This window comes from Amblyomma mixtum, chromosome 3 (genome assembly GCF_055824585.1).
Source record: "Amblyomma mixtum isolate Tamu chromosome 3, ASM5582458v1, whole genome shotgun sequence".
Classification (NCBI taxonomy): Eukaryota; Metazoa; Arthropoda; class Arachnida; order Ixodida; family Ixodidae; genus Amblyomma; species Amblyomma mixtum.
Window position 1 is genome coordinate 80,614,036 of NC_143014.1, and position 21,635 is coordinate 80,635,670.

The following is a 21,635-nucleotide window of genomic DNA, read 5'->3' on the forward strand; positions in this document are numbered from 1 at the left end:
TCAGATAAAGAGCATGGGACAGCACTGCACACGAGGCTATAGGAAGAACTGACAGCTGGAGTTCATCTTGATCTTTAGTGCAACCTCGGCTTCGCCCTTATATAGTCCTACTCAGGGGTGTCCGGACCTGCGCAGGTTATGGCCTGCCGATCAGCAAAGTTATGTCAGTTATTACTCTTAATATTTATTTATTTTATGTGTAGTAGAAGTAATGAAGTTCATATGCAACGGTCTATTATTTGACGACCTTGATTTATTCGTAAACAACTTAATTCAAGCATTAATTAAGCGCCCTTTTTTATGAGAGCACATACGAATCCTCCAAAGTAGGTATGCCTGAATGAGCAAAGTGCACTTTTTTCCATGCAAGAAAATGACTTTGAGCGGTTTATGAAAGTTTTAACGGGTGCTGCATGCGTTCTTAATGTGTGTAATGTGATCAGGTTCTGTTTACACGATGGATGTCGAAATGATTTCATTTAGTTAGGCTTAGAAACGGCTGCCTTGAGATGATTCAACTTAAATCCAACAGAAATTGCTCAACAGTAAATCTCTCGACTACGCTCAACAAACATTCCGTGTAGCAGGTGTTGAGTAGGCTCAACATACATTGAGTTCATGTTGGTTTCCAGTTGATTCAACAGGAGCTCAACAAGGCGTCAACTGAAGCTCAAAAGTCATTTTTGTAAGGGGACGCCGTCTGAGAGCTGTCCGCCAGCGGAGAGAGCACGTGCACCATTTTCCCACATAGCCTGGCACCTCTTCCCGGAAGAAGAGACTTCGCCCAGGACAGACCTAGGAGACACAGCGAACAACAGCCAGCCTACAAGTGTTTCTCCCCCGAGCGCACAAAGCCAGCGCGCCTCCACGCGTGAGCGCCGACCCCCTGCACGATACCAGGCAACTTTCTAAGGGGGAAGGAAGTGTTGTGTCCCCTTATTGCTTTTGTGTGTGTGCGCCCCCTCCTAACGACCACTCGCATTCCCCTCCTAACGACAGTTCGCATCCTCCTCCTAACGACCACTCAATCCTCCTCCTAACGACCGCTTGCCCTTCGTCGCACGCTGTCACCAGAGGCCCCCCCACGGTGCGCCCCCGCACCCTCCTCCTGTTCTGGGAAGCCACTCCCTGCCGTGGACGCTCCTCCACTCCCTCCTTTCTTCGGGCGGCCAGTTCGGCTCCTGCCTCGGTCGACGCTGGTCGCACCCTCATCGGCTTTAAATAAACGAAGTCTTAAAGTACCGTGTGCGTCTTTCGCTGCATTCAACACAGCGACCGGACACGACAGTTAGTGAAGCATTTCATGTAACCTGTCAAGCAGCGCACTCCTTAAATAGTGTATCAAACAGAAAATACACTTATAGTGAGCAAAAAAAAATCTGGCAATACGGGAAAATTATGGCATAGAATAACTGGAACGCAACATCGACTCTCATTTTATGCGAATCACTGTTATGTTCACTAGGATACCAAAATCTAAAAACTGGGACATGTACTGAAGCTTTCTTGAAAGCATCAATTCACAATTACTGGAAGTAGTAAGCCAAAGGAAAGCTCTACAGGAGTAACCGCGCAACCTACGCTTAGAAAAGGTACCTGAAAACTGTTGCGCCGTGGCCGACAACAATGGTTGGTTCCGTCCATCATGCAGATTGAAATGCCGTATCTATAAACCGCATCAATTAATTATTTCAATGTCCCATCGTTTTAAGTTCTCTGAGTTCAAAAAGACGTGCATATAGCCAGGCGGCGCTCAGGCTCAAATACGTCGCTTGCGGCGCTGGAAGTGAAAGACGTTGAAGTTTGCAGGCTCCCCTCCCGAGGGACATACATTTTGTAAGGCCAACAACAACAACGACAGCTGCCAAGCTCTCCCATCTCTTTGTTGTCAAAGACACCGAGACAAATCTGGTGGAACATTTCGGATGTTTAAATCATTCTGGGCGTCACTGAATATCCAACTGCCGTGCAAGTTTTACCCACCCAGGTTACGTTAGTGAAGCATTTGATGGTACACTGTCAAGCAGCGCACTCTTTAAATAGTGTATCAAACAGAAAATACACTTATAGTGAGCAAAAAAAATTGGCAATATGGGGAAATTATGGCATAGAACAACTGGAACGCAACATCGACTCACATTTTATGCGAATCACTGACATGTTCACTAGGATAGCAAAACCTAAAAACTGGGACATGTGCTCTAGCTTTCTTGAAAGCATCAATTCACAATTTCTGGAAGTAGTAAGCCAAAGGAATGCTCTACAGGAGTAACCACGCAACCTGCGCTTAGAACAGGTACCTGAAAACTGTTGTGGCGTAGCCGACAACAGTGGTTGGTTCCGTCCATCATGCAGATTGAAATGCCGTATCTATAAACCGCATCAATTAATTATTTCAATGTCCCATCGTTTTCAGTTCTTGGAAGGCAAAAGGACGTGCATATAGCCAGGCGGCGCTCAGGCTCAAAGACGTGAAAGACGTTTAAGTTTGCAGGCTCCCCTCCTGAAGGACATATCTTTTGCTACAACAACAACAACAACGACATATATTTTGTGAGGCGAACAACAACAACAGCTGCCAAGCTGTCCCATCTCTTTGTTGCACCGACACCGCGACAAATCTGGTGGAACATTTCGGGTGTTTAAATCGTTCTGGGCGTCACTGAATATCCAACTGCCGTGCAAGTTTTACCCACCCAGGTTACGTCAGTGCAGCATTCCATAGTATACTGTTAAGCAGCGCACTCCTTAAATAGTGTATCAAACAGAAAATACACTTATAGTGAGCAAAAAAAATTGGCAATATGGGGAAATTATGGCATAGAACAACTGGAACGCAACATCGACTCACATTTTATGCGAATCACTGACATGTTCACTAGGATAGCAAAACCTAAAAACTGGGACATGTGCTGAAGCTTTCTTGAAAGCATCAATTCACAATTACTGGAAGTAGTAAGCCAAAGGAATGCTCTACAGGAGTAACCGCGCAACCTACGCTTAGAACAGGTACCTGAAAACTGTTGCGGCGTGGCCGACCACAATGGTTGGTTCCGTCCATCATGCAGATTGAAATGCCGTATCTATAAACCGCATCAATTAATTATTTCAATGCCCCATCGTTTTAAGTTCTTGGAGGGCAAAAAGACGTGCATATAGCCAGGCGGCGCTCAGGCTCAAAGACGTCGCTTGCGGCGCTGGAAGTGAAAGACGTTGAAGTTTGCAGGCTCCCCTCCCGAGGGACATATATTTTGTAAGGCCAACAACAACAACGACAGCTGCCAAGCTCTCCCATCTCTTTGTTGTCAAAGACACCGAGACAAATCTGGTGGAACATTTCGGATGTTTAAATCATTATGGGCGTCACTGAATATCCAACTGCCGTGCAAATTTCACCCACCCAGGTTACGTTAGTGAAGCAATCTATGGTACACTGTCAAGCAGCGCACTCCTTAAATAGTGTATCGAACAGAAAACACTTATAGAGAGCAAAAAAAAAATCTCACAATACGGGAAAATTATGGCATAGAACAACTGGAACGCAACATCGACTCTGATTTTAGGCGAATCAATGATATGGTCACTAGGATAGCAAAACCTAAAAACTGGGACATGTGCTGAAGCTTTCTTGAAAGCATCAATTCACAATTACTGGAAGTAGTAAGCCAAAGGAATGCTCTACAGGAGCAACCACACAACCTACACTTAGAAGATGTACCTGAAAACTGTTGTGGCGTTGCCGACAACAATGGTTGGTTTCGTCCACCATGCAGATTGAAATGCCGTATCTATAAACCGCATCAATTAATTATTTCAATGTCCCATCGTTTTAAGTTCTCGGAGGGCAAAAAGACGTGCATATGGCCAGGCGGCGCTCAGGCTCAAAGACGTCGCTTGCGGCGCTGGAAGAGAAAGACGTTGAAGTTTGCAGGCTCCCCTTCCGAGGGACATATATTTTGTAAGGCCAACAACAACAACGACAGCTGCCAAGCTGTCCCATCTCTTTGTTGTCACCGACACCGCGACAAATATGGTGGAACATTCAGGATGTTGAAATCATTCTGGGCGTCACTGAATATCCAACTGCCGTACAAATTTCACCCACCCAGGTTACGTTAGTGAAGCATTCTATGGTATACTGTTAAGCAGCGAACTCCTTAAATAGTGTATCGAACAGAAAACACACTTATAGAGAGCAAAAAAAAATCTGACAATACGGAAAAATTATGGCATAGAACAACTAGAACGCAACATCGACTCTCATTTTATGGGAATCACTGATATGTTCACTAGGATAGCAAAACCTAAAAACTGGGACATGTGCTGAAGCTTTCTTGAAAGCATCAATTCACAATTACTGGAAGTAGTAAGCCAAAGGGAAGCTCTACAGGAGTAACCGCGCAACCTACGCTTAGAACAGGTACCTGAAAAATGTTGCGGCGTGGCCGACAATGGTTGGTTCCGTCCATCATGCAGATTGAAATGCCGTATCTATAAACCGCATCAATTAATTATTTCAATGTCCCATCGTTTTAAGTTCTCGAAGGGCAAAAAGACGTGCATATAGCCAGGCGGCGCTCAGGCTCAAAGACATCACTTGCGGCGCTGGAAGTGAAAGACGTTGAAGTTTGCAGGCTCCCCTCCCGAGGGACATATATTTTGTAAGGCCAACAACAACAACGACAGCTGCCAAGCTGTCCCATCTCTTTGTTGTCACCGACACCGCGACAAATCTGGTGCAACATTCCGGATGTTTAAATCATTCTGGGCGTCACTGAATGTCCAACTGCCGTACAAGTTTTACCCACCCAGGTTACGTTAGTGAAGCATTTGATGGTACACTCTCAAGCAGCGCACTCCTTAAATAGTGTATCAAACAGAAAATACACTTATAGTGAGCAAAAAAAATCTGGCAATACGGGAAAATTATGGCATAGAATAACTGGAACGCAACATCGACTCTCATTTTATGCGAATCACTGTTATGTTCACTAGGATACCAAAATCTAAAAACTGGGACATGTACTGAAGCTTTCTTGAAAGCATCAATTCACAATTACTGGAAGTAGTAAGCCAAAGGAAAGCTCTACAGGAGTAACCGCGCAACCTACGCTTAGAACAGGTACCTGAAAACTGTTGCGCCGTGGCCGACAACAATGGTTGGTTCCGTCCATCATGCAGATTGAAATGCCGTATCTATAAACCGCATCAATTAATTATTTCAATGTCCCATCGTTTTAAGTTCTCTGAGGGCAAAAAGACGTGCATATAGCCAGGCGGCGCTCAGGCTCAAATACGTCGCTTGCGGCGCTGGAAGTGAAAGACGTTGAAGTTTGCAGGCTCCCCTCCCGAGGGACATACATTTTGTAAGGCCAACAACAACAACGACAGCTGCCAAGCTCTCCCATCTCTTTGTTGTCAAAGACACCGAGACAAATCTGGTGGAACATTTCGGATGTTTAAATCATTCTGGGCGTCACTGAATATCCAACTGCCGTGCAAGTTTTACCCACCCAGGTTACGTTAGTGAAGCATTTGATGGTACACTGTCAAGCAGCGCACTCCTTAAATAGTGTATCAAACAGAAAATACACTTATAGTGAGCAAAAAAAATTGGCAATATGGGGAAATTATGGCATAGAACAACTGGAACGCAACATCGACTCACATTTTATGCGAATCACTGACATGTTCACTAGGATAGCAAAACCTAAAAACTGGGACATGTGCTGAAGCTTTCTTGAAAGCATCAATTCACAATTACTGGAAGTAGTAAGCAAAAGGAAAGCTCTACAGGAGTAACCGCGCAACCTACGCTTAGAACAGGTACCTGAAAACTGTTGCGGCGTGGCCGACAACAATGGTTGGTTCCGTCCATCATGCAGATTGAAATGCCGAATCTATAAACCGCATCAATTAATTATTTCAATGTCCCATCGTTTTCAGTTCTTGGAAGGCAAAAGGACGTGCATATAGCCAGGCGGCGCTCAGGCTCAAAGACGTGAAAGACGTTTAAGTTTGCAGGCTCCCCTCCTGAAGGACATATCTTTTGCTACAACAACAACAACAACAACGACATATATTTTGTGAGGCGAACAACAACAACAGCTGCCAAGCTGTCCCATCTCTTTGTTGCACCGACACCGCGACAAATCTGGTGGAACATTTCGGGTGTTTAAATCGTTCTGGGCGTCACTGAATATCCAACTGCCGTGCAAGTTTTACCCACCCAGGTTACGTCAGTGAAGCATTCCATAGTATACTGTTAAGCAGCGCACTCCTTAAATAGTGTATCAAACAGAAAATACACTTATAGTGAGCAAAAAAAATTGGCAATATGGGGAAATTATGGCATAGAACAACTGGAACGCAACATCGACTCACATTTTATGCGAATCACTGACATGTTCACTAGGATAGCAAAACCTAAAAACTGGGACATGTGCTGAAGCTTTCTTGAAAGCATCAATTCACAATTACTGGAAGTAGTAAGCCAAAGGAATGCTCTACAGGAGTAACCGCGCAACCTACGCTTAGAACAGGTACCTGAAAACTGTTGCGGCGTGGCCGACCACAATGGTTGGTTCCGTCCATCATGCAGATTGAAATGCCGTATCTATAAACCGCATCAATTAATTATTTCAATGCCCCATCGTTTTAAGTTCTTGGAGGGCAAAAAGACGTGCATATAGCCAGGCGGCGCTCAGGCTCAAAGACGTCGCTTGCGGCGCTGGAAGTGAAAGACGTTGAAGTTTGCAGGCTCCCCTCCCGAGGGACATATATTTTGTAAGGCCAACAACAACAACGACAGCTGCCAAGCTCTCCCATCTCTTTGTTGTCAAAGACACCGAGACAAATCTGGTGGAACATTTCGGATGTTTAAATCATTATGGGCGTCACTGAATATCCAACTGCCGTGCAAATTTCACCCACCCAGGTTACGTTAGTGAAGCAATCTATGGTACACTGTCAAGCAGCGCACTCCTTAAATAGTGTATCGAACAGAAAACACTTATAGAGAGCAAAAAAAAAAATCTCACAATACGGGAAAATTATGGCATAGAACAACTGGAACGCAACATCGACTCTCATTTTAGGCGAATCAGTGATATGGTCACTAGGATAGCAAAACCTAAAAACTGGGACATGTGCTGAAGCTTTCTTGAAAGCATCAATTCACAATTACTGGAAGTAGTAAGCCAAAGGAATGCTCTACAGGAGCAACCACACAACCTACACTTAGAAGATGTACCTGAAAACTGTTGTGGCGTTGCCGACAACAATGGTTGGTTTCGTCCACCATGCAGATTGAAATGCCGTATCTATAAACCGCATCAATTAATTATTTCAATGTCCCATCGTTTTAAGTTCTCGGAGGGCAAAAAGACGTGCATATGGCCAGGCGGCGCTCAGGCTCAAAGACGTCGCTTGCGGCGCTGGAAGAGAAAGACGTTGAAGTTTGCAGGCTCCCCTTCCGAGGGACATATATTTTGTAAGGCCAACAACAACAACGACAGCTGCCAAGCTGTCCCATCTCTTTGTTGTCACCGACACCGCGACAAATATGGTGGAACATTCAGGATGTTTAAATCATTCTGGGCGTCACTGAATATCCAACTGCCGTACAAATTTCACCCACCCAGGTTACGTTAGTGAAGCATTCTATGGTATACTGTTAAGCAGCGAACTCCTTAAATAGTGTATCGAACAGAAAACACACTTATAGAGAGCAAAAAAAAATCTGACAATACGGAAAAATTATGGCATAGAACAACTAGAACGCAACATCGACTCTCATTTTATGGGAATCACTGATATGTGCACTAGGATAGCAAAACCTAAAAACTGGGACATGTGCTGAAGCTTTCTTGAAAGCATCAATTCACAATTACTGGAAGTAGTAAGCCAAAGGGAAGCTCTACAGGAGTAACCGCGCAACCTACGCTTAGAACAGGTACCTGAAAAATGTTGCGGCGTGGCCGACAACAATGGTTGGTTCCGTCCATCATGCAGATTGAAATGCCGTATCTATAAACCGCATCAATTAATTATTTCAATGTCCCATCGTTTTAAGTTCTCGAAGGGCAAAAAGACGTGCATATAGCCAGGCGGCGCTCAGGCTCAAAGACATCACTTGCGGCGCTGGAAGTGAAAGACGTTGAAGTTTGCAGGCTCCCCTCCCGAGGGACATATATTTTGTAAGGCCAACAACAACAACGACAGCTGCCAAGCTGTCCCATCTCTTTGTTGTCACCGACACCGCGACAAATCTGGTGCAACATTCCGGATGTTTAAATCATTCTGGGCGTCACTGAATGTCCAACTGCCGTACAAGTTTTACCCACCCAGGTTACGTTAGTGAAGCATTTGATGGTACACTCTCAAGCAGCGCACTCCTTAAATAGTGTATCAAACAGAAAATACACTTATAGTGAGCAAAAAAAATCTGGCAATACGGGAAAATTATGGCATAGAATAACTGGAACGCAACATCGACTCTCATTTTATGCGAATCACTGTTATGTTCACTAGGATACCAAAATCTAAAAACTGGGACATGTACTGAAGCTTTCTTGAAAGCATCAATTCACAATTACTGGAAGTAGTAAGCCAAAGGAAAGCTCTACAGGAGTAACCGCGCAACCTACGCTTAGAACAGGTACCTGAAAACTGTTGCGCAGTGGCCGACAACAATGGTTGGTTCCGTCCATCATGCAGATTGAAATGCCGTATCTATAAACCGCATCAATTAATTATTTCAATGTCCCATCGTTTTAAGTTCTCTGAGGGCAAAAAGACGTGCATATAGCCAGGCGGCGCTCAGGCTCAAATACGTCGCTTGCGGCGCTGGAAGTGAAAGACGTTGAAGTTTGCAGGCTCCCCTCCCGAGGGACATACATTTTGTAAGGCCAACAACAACAACGACAGCTGCCAAGCTCTCCCATCTCTTTGTTGTCAAAGACACCGAGACAAATCTGGTGGAACATTTCGGATGTTTAAATCATTCTGGGCGTCACTGAATATCCAACTGCCGTGCAAGTTTTACCCACCCAGGTTACGTTAGTGAAGCATTTGATGGTACACTGTCAAGCAGCGCACTCCTTAAATAGTGTATCAAACAGAAAATACACTTATAGTGAGCAAAAAAAATTGGCAATATGGGGAAATTATGGCATAGAACAACTGGAACGCAACATCGACTCACATTTTATGCGAATCACTGACATGTTCACTAGGATAGAAAAACCTAAAAACTGGGACATGTGCTGAAGCTTTCTTGAAAGCATCAATTCACAATTACTGGAAGTAGTAAGCAAAAGGAAAGCTCTACAGGAGTAACCGCGCAACCTACGCTTAGAACAGGTACCTGAAAACTGTTGCGGCGTGGCCGACAACAATGGTTGGTTCCGTCCATCATGCAGATTGAAATGCCGAATCTATAAACTGCATCAATTAATTATTTCAATGTCCCATCGTTTTAAGTTCTTGGAAGGCAAAAAGACGTGCACATAGCCAGGCGGCGCTCAGGCTCAAAGACGTGAAAGACGTTAAAGTTTGCAGGCTCCCCTCCTGAAGGACATATGTTTTCCTACAACAACAAGAACAACAACGACATATATTTTGTGAGGCGAACAACAACAACAGCTGCCAAGCTGTCCCATCTCTTTGTTGCACCGACACCGCGACAAATCTGGTGGAACATTTCGGAAGTTTAAATCGTTCTGGGCGTCACTGAATATCCAACTGCCGTGCAAGTTTTACCCACCCAGGTTATGTTAGCGAAGCATTCCATGGTACACTGTCAAGCAGCGCACTCCTTAAATAGTGTATCAAACAGAAAATACACTTATAGTGAGCAAAAAAATTGGCAATACGGGGAAATTATGGCATAGAACAACTGGAACGCAACGTCGACTCTCATTTTATGCGAATCACTGACATGTTCACTAGGATAGCAAAACCTAAAAACTGAGACATGTGCTGTAGTTTTCTTCAAAGCATCAATTCACAATTTCTGGAAGTCGTAAGCCAAAGGAAAGCTCTACAGGAGTAACCGCGCCACCTACGCTTAGAACAGGCACATGAAAACTGTTGCGGCGTGGCCGACAACAATGGTTGGTTCCGTCCATCATGCAGATTGAAATGCCGTATCTATAAACCGCATCAATTATTTCAATGTCCCATCGTTTTAAGTTCTTGGAGGGCAAAAAAACGTGCATATAGCTAGGCGGCGCTCAGGCTCAAAGACGTGAAAGACGTTTAAGTTTGCAGGCACTCCTCCTGAAGGACATATCTTTTGCTACAACAACAACAACGACATATATTTTGTGAGGCGAACAAGAACAACAGCTGCCAAGCTGTCCCATCACTTTGTTGCACCGACACCGCGACAAATCTGGTGGAACATTTCGGAAGTATAAATCGTTCTGGGCGTCACTGAATATCCAACTGCCGTGCAAGTTTTACCCACCCAGGTTACGTCAGTGAAGCATTCCATAGTATACTGTTAAGCAGCGCACTCCTTATATAGTGTATCAAACAGAAAATACACTTATAGTGAGCAAAAAAATTGGCAATACGGGGAAATTATGGCATAGAACAACTGGAACGCAACATCGACTCTCATTTTATGCGAATCACTGACATGTTCACTAGGATAGCAAAACCTAAAAACTGGCACATGTGCTGAAGCTTTCTTGAAAGCATCAATTCACAATTACTGGAAGTAGTAAGCCAAAGGAATGCTGTACAGGAGTAACCGCGCAACCTACGCTTACAACAGGTACCTGAAAACTGTTGCGGCGCGGCCGACAACAATGGTTGGTTCCGTCCATCATGCAGATTGAAATGCCGTATCTATAAACCGCATCAATTATTTCAATGTCCCATCGTTTTAAGTTCTTGGAGGGCAAAAAGACGTGCATATAGCCAGGCGGCGCTCAGGCTCAAAGACGTCGCTTGCGACGCTCGAAGTGAAAGACGTTGAAGTTTGCAGGCTCCCCTCCCGAGGGACATATATTTTGTAAGGCCAACAACAAGAACGACAGCTGCCAAGCTCTCCCATCTCTTTGTTGTCAAAGACACCGAGACAAATCTGGTGGAACATTTCGGGTGTTTAAATCATTCTGGGCGTCACTGAATATCCAACTGCCGTGCAAGTTTTACCCACCCGGGTTACGTTATTGAAGCATTTGATGGTACACTGTCAAGCAGCGCACTCCTTAAATAGTGTATCAAACAGAAAATACACTTAAGTGAGCAAAAAAAATCTGGCAATACGGGAAAATTATGGCCTAGAATAACTGGAACGCAACATCGACTCTCATTTTATGCGAATCACTGTTATGTTCACTAGGATAGCAAAACCTAAAAACTGGGACATGTGCTGAAGCTTTCTTGAAAGCATCAATTCACAATTTCTGGAAGTACTAAGCCAAAGGAATACTCTACAGGAGTAACCGCACAACCTACGCTTAGAAGATGTACCTGAAAACTGTTGTGGCGTTGCCGAAAACAATGGTTGGTTCCGTCCATCAGGCAGATTGAAATGCCATATCTATAAACCGCATCAATTGATTATTTCAATGTCCCATCGTTTTAAGTTCTCGGAGGGCAAAAAGACGTGCAAATAGCCAGGCGGCGCTCAGGCTCAAATACGTCGCTTGCGGCGCTGGCAGTGAAAGACGTTGAAGTTTGCAGGCTCCCTTCCCGAGGGACATATATTTTGTAAGGCCAACAACAACAATGACAGCTGCCAAGCTGTCCCATCTCTTTGTTGTCGCCGACACCGCGACAAATCTGGTGGAACATTCCGTATGTTTAAATCTTTCTCGGCGTCACTTAATATCCAACTGCCGTACAAGTTTTACCCACCCAGGTTATGTTAGTGAAGCATTTCATGAAACCTGTCAAGCAGCGCACTCTTTAAATAGTGTATCAAACTGAAAATACACTTATAGTGAGCAAAAAAAAATTGGCAATAGGGGGAAATTATGGCATAGAACAACTGCAACGCAACATCGACTCTCATTTTATGCGAATCACTGATATGTTCATTAGGATAGCAAGACCTAAAAACTGGGACATGTGCTGAAGCTTTCTTGAAAGCATCAATTCACAATTACTGGAAGTAGTAAGCCAAAGGAAAGCTCTACAGGTGTAACCGCGCATCCTACTCTTAGAATAGGTACCTGAAATCTGTTGCGGCGTGGCCGACAACAATGGTTGGTTCCGTCCATCATGCAGATTGAAATGCCGTATCTATAAACCGCATCAATCAATTATTTCAATGTCCCATCGTTTTAAGTTCTCGGAGGGCAAAAAGACGTGCATATAGCCAGGCGGCGCTCAGGCTCAAATACGTCGCTTGCGGCGCTGGAAGTGAAAGACGTTGAAGTTTGCAGGCTCCCGTCCCGAGGGACATATATTTTGTAAGGCCAACAACAACAACGACAGCTGCCAAGCTGTCCCATCTCTTTGTTGTCGCCGACACCGCGACAAATCTGGTGGAACATTCCGGATGTTTAAATCATTCTGGGCGTCACTGAATATCCCGAGTAAACCATAAAACGTACCATAGACATCAGCGAGATATTTACGCTGGACATTAGACACCTCCATTAGACATCCATTTTAGTACCGTTTACGAAGAATCTACGTACCACAACATGAAAATTGGGGTCCAGTTCACGTTGTAAGTACGTACTGCAGACATCAGAATATGACCACACATAGATCAATACCCAGGAGAAAATTTCTAACTGGTTCCAGTCCAACTGTTTTAGGGGACACATTTCCAGTTGTTGCAACTGGAAATTTGTTCCTTAAACCAGTTGCGACTGGAACCAGCTGCAATACGAGATGCAGCTGACACCTGTTACAATTCCAGATGGAACGGAGACCTACTGCATCCCAGCCACAGACTTCCCTATGGAGTCGTCGGGACGTCCAAGCACTCCAGCTAGCTCAAATACAGTTGAGTAAGCGAGTACATGACCATCACGGGAACCCAAAACACTGCAGATGACTTCCGAGTGCGTCAGTATTTTATTGCGCTCGGCGCTTTCACTGAATCTTCTCGTTGAGCATAATCGTTTACAGTTGCGGTGGCATCAATACTCTTCTGCCGAGCCCAATAAGCAAGGGTTGCTGCAAAAGAAAGCATAATTGTTCACTTTTACAGGTGACAAGAGAATGGCACAGCAACCACAACAAATAAACCCAGTAATTTACGCCACTTTTACCGACGCAAGGCTATGAAGCGTCAAAGGTTGCCCTTGCAGCACTAAAAGACAGTCGTGCTGAGCGGAGTGTGCTTGCACACGTACTTCGGCACACCATCCGAACGCATGCCCACATTTCGGTAGTAGAGGCCAGTTGCATACATCACCAGCCTTTGTTTCAAAAATACACAGCGAGTTTGGCAAAACAGCCAAACGAGTGAGCGTAAAAATATAACGTGCCGATAAATGCGTTAGAATTTTTTCATTACGAACGCAAAAATAGCATAAAACACACTTCAATGAGTAAACTGAGACTAGTACGCACCAGGAAAGGTCACGATTACAGCCGGTGAAAACGACTTGTAGTCCTAATTCGTACTGACGGGTCCACTTCGCCGAGTAGTAAAAGCAGGCAAACTGTCTTCCTTCAGCTCCGTCAAGGAAAGAACGGTTGAACAATCTCGCCAGCAATAATAAGGGAATAATTAATTCTGTGTCGAGGTTCTTCAAACCCAACGTTCCCACGGAACACGATGAGAAATCGCACACGCCTTGCGCTCTACCACTGCCGCCATGGCTGAACCTAGCCTCGTGCGGATGTGCGAAACTGTCACATATTTTGTATCGTCTCTTTTTTGTACTTAGTAGCAGGCTTGCTGTGGCACGAAAAATAAGTTAATAATTTTTAAATTGTAGCATATTACTTTTTTCACAGCTGCAATCGCCATGCGCAGTTTGCGCTATTATAAGTGAGGTGCGTTTCCGAAATGAATGCGAACAACCATGAAAAAATCGTCTGCCAGCTACTTCCGGTTCCAAATTTCTCCCACGCAATGCCTTCTGCATAGCCATTGCCGTGCATTCGGGCATCGTTTATTTGGTAATCTGTTTGTTCTGCGACATTGCGTATTGCACAGCATCACCGTAAGATCAGCGTGTGCTGCATATGAACGCGTCCTGAGCACAAAAATTAACAATAACGAAAAATACGAGTGTTTTCTCGTGGTTATAATATTGCCAGCGTAGGCTGGCTGATCTGCGTATGCACGGCAGTCGGCTGTGTGCGCTGTCGAACTATTTTAACGCATTGGACATTACGCGGGTTCGATCCCGGCCGCGGCGGCTGAATTTCGATGAAGGCGAAATTCTAGAGGCCCGTGTGCTGTGCGATGTCAGTGCACGTTAAAGAACCCCAGGTGGTCGAAATTTCCGGAGCCCTTCACTACGGCGTCCCTCAAAGCCTGAGTTGCTTTGGGACGTTAAACCCTAATAAACCAAACCATTACATATTAGTTTTTTTTTTGCTGCACCACGAAGGCAGCGAAGGATAAGCTTGCACAGTTTAGCAAATGATAGATGCATTTGCCTCAAAGCGTGTAAAAGCTGTCATTGTACTAGCAGACTATCCATACATGTCACCGCTCGCACAGCGCGTCTCAACCCGTCGCATTGCATACCCATTGAAAGCCTCCTACTGTTTGCACTATTCTGGTTGTACTTGATGCGAAAACACGTTACGAAGCAGAACAGAGTTGACGTCTAGTTGGTCCTGCGACGATGCAATACAATCAGCGGTGTTGCAGTGAAAATAAATCAGTATAAGAAGCGAATTAACACCGCGACTGCTGTGAAGCAAGCTAGTAGCGGGAGAAATTTGGAACCGGAAGTAGCGGTAGCAGACGACTTTCCCATGAGCCTCTACGCTGAATCTGGAAACGCAGCTCACCTAATACGAACTACAACGCGATGGCGGCGTAGACAATTCACCGCGCTTTCCCCGCCGCCGCCGGTCCGCGGCACAGATCAGGCATATGGGCAGCGCATGTAGCATGAAGGCAAGATAACCAATTATCGTTAGGGTAACGGGCTGGATTCAGAGAGAATGCAAGCACAGCAGAGAGGATCAGGGCTGGTGGGCAGATGAGGTTCGGAAGTTTGCTGGCATAAGGGGGCCGCCACTGGCACAGGGTTAACTGGAGAAATTTTTGGACTGCACTGGACATGATTACAGTGTTGACATGATGACAAAAAGCGGGACTCAAGAAGTTTATTCTCGAGAAATATGAGGTCACACATTCAGCTACACAAATGCCTAAGCTTTCCTCAGTTCAACATTCCAATAGTTAGTTATCATTGCTACCGCGATTAGCAGATTTAAGACATTTTTGAGCAAAAATAACTCCAAAAAATTGAACTGAACCAATTTTTGTACTTTAAATAGTTGAATAAAACATGCTTAATCAGAAAAATGGTTATTATATAGTCCTGGCTGCTAAATAAAAATGTTTTTAGTGTGTCCTCACTTTTCAGTGTGGTTGAGATAGCTTGCAGGCTGTAGCACAAGGTATAAATTGAATGTAAGAATAGTAATGAAATAACAATGCGAATCCTGACCAAAGTGACCGGCATTTAAAACCAACTGCGTATAGTTGAGTCAGAAACCTGATGCGTGTGCGTTCAGATTTGTCTTTACTATTTCCCGTATTTTTCTTCTTTCTAGGTAGGATAATATTGCCGTGAAGCGAGCACGAAAAAACACAAAAACACGGGCAGCGCTGGTCATGCCTCCAATTTGTAGTCAACAGCGATTTCCAACTTTAAATGCAGTAAGGCAACACGAAATATCGAACGATTGAAAAATATGGAATTCTTAAATTATATATCTCAGGACGTGACAAATAATATCTACGAGGAGTCTAGGTTAAGGCAGATATAATGTCGTGGGTACGTCTCCAGCTTTTCCACGAAAAAAGGTTGGTAGATAAGACGTCTGAGAGATTTTGCTTTGGTACATAGACGTTCAGACTTAATCTTGACATCTATGGGAGGTTTGTGGTTTGCTGGGTCCAACTGCCGTACAAGTTTTACCCACCCAGGTTACGTTAGTGAAGCATTTCATGTAACCTGTCAAGCAGCGCACTCCTTAAATAGTGTATCAAACTGAAAATACACTTATAGTGAGCAAAAAAAAATTGGCAATAGAGGGAAATTATGGCATAAAACAACTGCAACGCAACATCGACTCTCATTTTATGCGAATCACTGATATGTTCACTAGGATAGCAAAACCTAAAAACTGGGACATGTGCTGAAGCTTTCTTGAAAGCATCAATTCACAATTACAGGAAGTAGTAAGCCAAAGGAATGCTCTACAGGAGTAACCGCGCAACCTACGCTTAGAACAGGTACCTGAAAACTGTTGCGGCGTGGCCGACCACAATGGTTGGTTCCGTCCATCATGCAGATTGAAATGCCGTATCTATAAACCGCATCAATTAATTATTTCAATGTCCCATCGTTTTAAGTTCTCGGAGGGCAAAAAGACGTGCATATAGCCAGGCGGCGCTCAGGCTCAAATACGTCGCTTGCGGCGCTGGAAGTGAAAGACGTTGAAGTTTGCAGGCTCCCGTCCCGAGGGACATATATTTTGTAAGGCCAACAACAACAACGACAGCTGCCAAGCTGTCCCATCTCTTTGTTGTCGCCGACACCGCGACAAATCTGGTGGAACATTCCGGATGTTTAAATCATTCTGGGCGTCACTGAATATCCCGAGTAAACCATAAAACGTACCATAGACATCAGCGAGATATTTACGCTGGACATTAGACACCTCCATTAGACATCCATTTTAGTACCGTTTACGAAGAATCTACGTACCACAACATGAAAATTGGGGTCCAGTTCACGTTGTAAGTACGTACTGCAGACATCAGAATATGACCATACATAGATCAATACCCAGGAGAAAATTTCTAACTGGTTCCAGTCCAACTGTTTTAGGGGACACATTTCCAGTTGTTGCAACTGGAAATTTGTTCCTTAAACCAGTTGCGACTGGAACCAGCTGCAATACGAGATGCAGCTGACACCTGTTACAATTCCAGATGGAACGGAGACCTACTGCATCCCAGCCACAGACTTCCCTATGGAGTCGTCGGGACGTCCAAGCACTCCAGCTAGCTCAAATACAGTTGAGTAAGCGATTACATGACCATCACGGGAACCCAAAACACTGCAGATGACTTCCGAGTGCGTCAGTATTTTATTGCGCTCGGCGCTTTCACTGAATCTTCTCGTTGAGCATAATCGTTTACAGTTGCGGTGGCATCAATACTCTTCTGCCGAGCCCAATAAGCAAGGGTTGCTGCAAAAGAAAGCATAATTGTTCACTTTTACAGGTGACAAGAGAATGGCACAGCAACCACAACAAATAAACCCAGTAATTTACGCCACTTTTACCGACGCAAGGCTATGAAGCGTCAAAGGTTGCCCTTGCAGCACTAAAAGACAGTCGTGCTGAGCGGAGTGTGCTTGCACACGTACTTCGGCACACCATCCGAACGCATGCCCACATTTCGGTAGTAGAGGCCAGTTGCATACATCACCAGCCTTTGTTTCAAAAATACACAGCGAGTTTGGCAAAACAGCCAAACGAGTGAGCGTAAAAATACAACGTGCCGATAAATGCGTTAGAATTTTTTCATTACGAACGCAAAAATAGCATAAAACACACTTCAATGAGTAAACTGAGACTAGTACGCACCAGGAAAGGTCACGATTACAGCCGGTGAAAACGACTTGTAGTCCTAATTCGTACTGACGGGTCCACTTCGCCGAGTAGTAAAAGCAGGCAAACTGTCTTCCTTCAGCTCCATCAAGGAAAGAACGGTTGAACAATCTCGCCAGCAATAATAAGGGAATAATTAATTCTGTGTCGAGGTTCTTCAAACCCAACGTTCCCACGGAACACGATGAGAAATCGCACACGCCTTGCGCTCTACCACTGCCGCCATGGCTGAACCTAGCCTCGTGCGGATGTGCGAAACTGTCACATATTTTGTATCGTCTCTTTTTTGTACTTAGTAGCAGGCTTGCTGTGGCACGAAAAATAAGTTAATAATTTTTAAATTGTAGCATATTACTTTTTTCACAGCTGCAATCGCCATGCGCAGTTTGCGCTATTATAAGTGAGGTGCGTTTCCGAAATGAATGCGAACAACCATGAAAAAATCGTCTGCCAGCTACTTCCGGTTCCAAATTTCTCCCACGCAATGCCTTCTGCATAGCCATTGCCGTGCATTCGGGCATCGTTTATTTGCTAATCTGTTTGTTCTGCGACATTGCGTATTGCACAGCATCACCGTAAGATCAGCGTGTGCTGCATATGAACGCGTCCTGAGCACAAAAATTAACAATAACGAAAAATACGAGTGTTTTCTCGTGGTTATAATATTGCCAGCGTAGGCTGGCTGATCTGCGTATGCACGGCAGTCGGCTGTGTGCGCTGTCGAACTATTTTAACGCGTTGGACATTACGCGGGTTCGATCCCGGCCACGGCGGCTCAATTTCGATGAAGGCGAAATTCTAGAGGCCCGTGTGCTGTGCGATGTCAGTGCACGTTAAAGAACCCCAGGTGGTCGAAATTTCCGGAGCCCTTCACTACGGCGTCCCTCAAAGCCTGAGTTGCTTTGGGACGTTAAACCCTAATAAACCAAACCATTACATATTAGTTTTTTTTTGCTGCACCACGAAGGCAGCGAAGGATAAGCTTGCACAGTTTAGCAAATGATAGATGCATTTGCCTCAAAGTGTGTAAAAGCTTTCATTGTACTAGCGGACTATCCATACATGTCACCGCGCGCACAGCGCGTCTCAACCCGTCGCACTGCATACCCATTCAAAGCCTCCTACTGTTTGCACTATTCTGGTTGTACTTGATGCGAAAACACGTTACGAAGCAGAACAGAGTTGACGTCTTGTTGGTCCTGCGACGATGCAATACAATCAGCGGTGTTGCAGTGAAAATAAATCAGTATAAGAAGCGAATTAACACCGCGACTGCTGTGAAGCAAGCTAGTAGCGGGAGAAATTTGGAACCGGAAGTAGCGGTAGCAGACGACTTTCCCATGAGCCTCTACGTTGAATCTGGAAACGCACCTCACCTAATACGAACTACAACGCGATGGCGGCGTAGACAATTCACCGCGCTTTCCCCGCCGCCGCCTGTCCGCGGCACAGATCAGGCATATGGGCAGCGCATGTAGCATGAAGGCAAGATAACCAATTATCGTTAGGGTAACGGGCTGGATTCAGAGAGAATGCAAGCACAGCAGAGAGGATCAGGGCTGGTGGGCGGATGAGGTTCGGAAGTTTGCTGGCATAAGGGGGCCGCCACTGGCACAGGGTTAACTGGAGAAATTTTTGGACTGCACTGGACATGATTACAGTGTTGACATGATGATAAAAAGCGGGACTCAAGAAGTTTATTCTCGAGAAATATGAGGTCACACATTCAGCTACACAAATGCCTAAGCTTTCCTCAGTTCAACATTCCAATAGTTAGTTATCATTGCTACCGCGATTAGCAGATTTAAGACATTTTTGAGCAAAAATAACTCCAAAAAATTGAACTGAACCAATTTTTGTACTTTAAATAGTTGAATAAAACATGCTTAATCAGAAAAATGGTTATTATATAGTCCTGGCTGCTAAATAAAAATGTTTTTAGTGTGTCCTCACTTTTCAGTGTGGTTGAGATAGCTTGCAGGCTGTAGCACAAGGTATAAATTGAATGTAAGAATAGTAATGAAATAACAATGCGAATCCTGACCAAAGTGACCGGCATTTAAAACCAACTGCGTATAGTTGAGTCAGAAACCTGATGCGTGTGCGTTCAGATTTGTCGTTACTATTTCCCGTATTTTTCTTCTTTCTAGGTAGGATAATGTTGCCGTGAAGCGAGCACGAAAAAACACAAAAACACGGGCAGCGCTGGTCATGCCTCCAATTTGTAGTCAACAGCGATTTCCAACTTTAAATGCAGTAAATCAACACGAAATATCGAACGATTGAAAAATATGGAATTCTTAAATTATATATCTCTGGACGTGACAAATAATATCTACGAGGAGTCTAGGTTAAGGCAGATATAATGTCGTGGGTACGTCTCCAGCTTTTCCACGAAAAAAGGTTGGTAGATAAGACGTCTGAGAGATTTTGCTTTGGTACATAGACGTTCAGACTTAATCTTGACATCTATGGGAGGTTTGTGGTTTGCTGGGTCCAACTGCCGTACAAGTTTTACCCGCCCAGGTTACGTTAGTGAAGCATTTCATGTAACCTGTCAAGCAGCGCACTCCTTAAATAGTGTATCAAACAGAAAATACACTTATAGTGAGCAAAAAAAAATCTGGCAATACGGGAAAATTATGGCATAGAATAACTGGAACGCAACATCGACTCTCATTTTATGCGAATCACTGTTATGTTCACTAGGATACCAAAATCTAAAAACTGGGACATGTACTGAAGCTTTCTTGAAAGCATCAATTCACAATTACTGGAAGTAGTAAGCCAAAGGAAAGCTCTACAGGAGTAACCGCGCAACCTACGCTTAGAAAAGGTACCTGAAAACTGTTGCGCCGTGGCCGACAACAATGGTTGGTTCCGTCCATCATGCAGATTGAAATGCCGTATCTATAAACCGCATCAATTAATTATTTCAATGTCCCATCGTTTTAAGTTCTCTGAGTTCAAAAAGACGTGCATATAGCCAGGCGGCGCTCAGGCTCAAATACGTCGCTTGCGGCGCTGGAAGTGAAAGACGTTGAAGTTTGCAGGCTCCCCTCCCGAGGGACATACATTTTGTAAGGCCAACAACAACAACGACAGCTGCCAAGCTCTCCCATCTCTTTGTTGTCAAAGACACCGAGACAAATCTGGTGGAACATTTCGGATGTTTAAATCATTCTGGGCGTCACTGAATATCCAACTGCCGTGCAAGTTTTACCCACCCAGGTTACGTTAGTGAAGCATTTGATGGTACACTGTCAAGCAGCGCACTCCTTAAATAGTGTATCAAACAGAAAATACACTTATAGTGAGCAAAAAAAATTGGCAATATGGGGAAATTATGGCATAGAACAACTGGAACGCAACATCGACTCACATTTTATGCGAATCACTGACATGTTCACTAGGATAGCAAAACCTAAAAACTGGGACATGTGCTCTAGCTTTCTTGAAAGCATCAATTCACAATTTCTGGAAGTAGTAAGCCAAAGGAATGCTCTACAGGAGTAACCACGCAACCTGCGCTTAGAACAGGTACCTGAAAACTGTTGTGGCGTGGCCGACAACAGTGGTTGGTTCCGTCCATCATGCAGATTGAAATGCCGTATCTATAAACCGCATCAATTAATTATTTCAATGTCCCATCGTTTTCAGTTCTTGGAAGGCAAAAGGACGTGCATATAGCCAGGCGGCGCTCAGGCTCAAAGACGTGAAAGACGTTTAAGTTTGCAGGCTCCCCTCCTGAAGGACATATCTTTTGCTACAACAACAACAACAACAACGACATATATTTTGTGAGGCGAACAACAACAACAGCTGCCAAGCTGTCCCATCTC

General features: G+C 44.5%; 2 long non-coding RNA genes across 2 annotated transcripts; both read right to left on the minus strand.

Moving 5' to 3' along the window:
- Positions 1-13,024: 13,024 nt before the first annotated feature.
- LOC149350764 (uncharacterized) lies at positions 13,025-14,749 on the minus strand. The gene is made up of 2 exons (XR_016289467.1): positions 13,549-14,749; positions 13,025-13,149 (listed from the first exon to the last, which is right to left on the minus strand). It is a non-coding gene; the product is annotated as an uncharacterized LOC149350764 (long non-coding RNA).
- A 2,496-nt stretch (positions 14,750-17,245) lies between these two features.
- Positions 17,246-20,172, minus strand: LOC149350765 (uncharacterized). Its single transcript, XR_016289468.1, has 2 exons — positions 17,770-20,172; positions 17,246-17,370 (listed from the first exon to the last, which is right to left on the minus strand). It is a non-coding gene; the product is annotated as an uncharacterized LOC149350765 (long non-coding RNA).
- Positions 20,173-21,635: the final 1,463 nt, after the last annotated feature.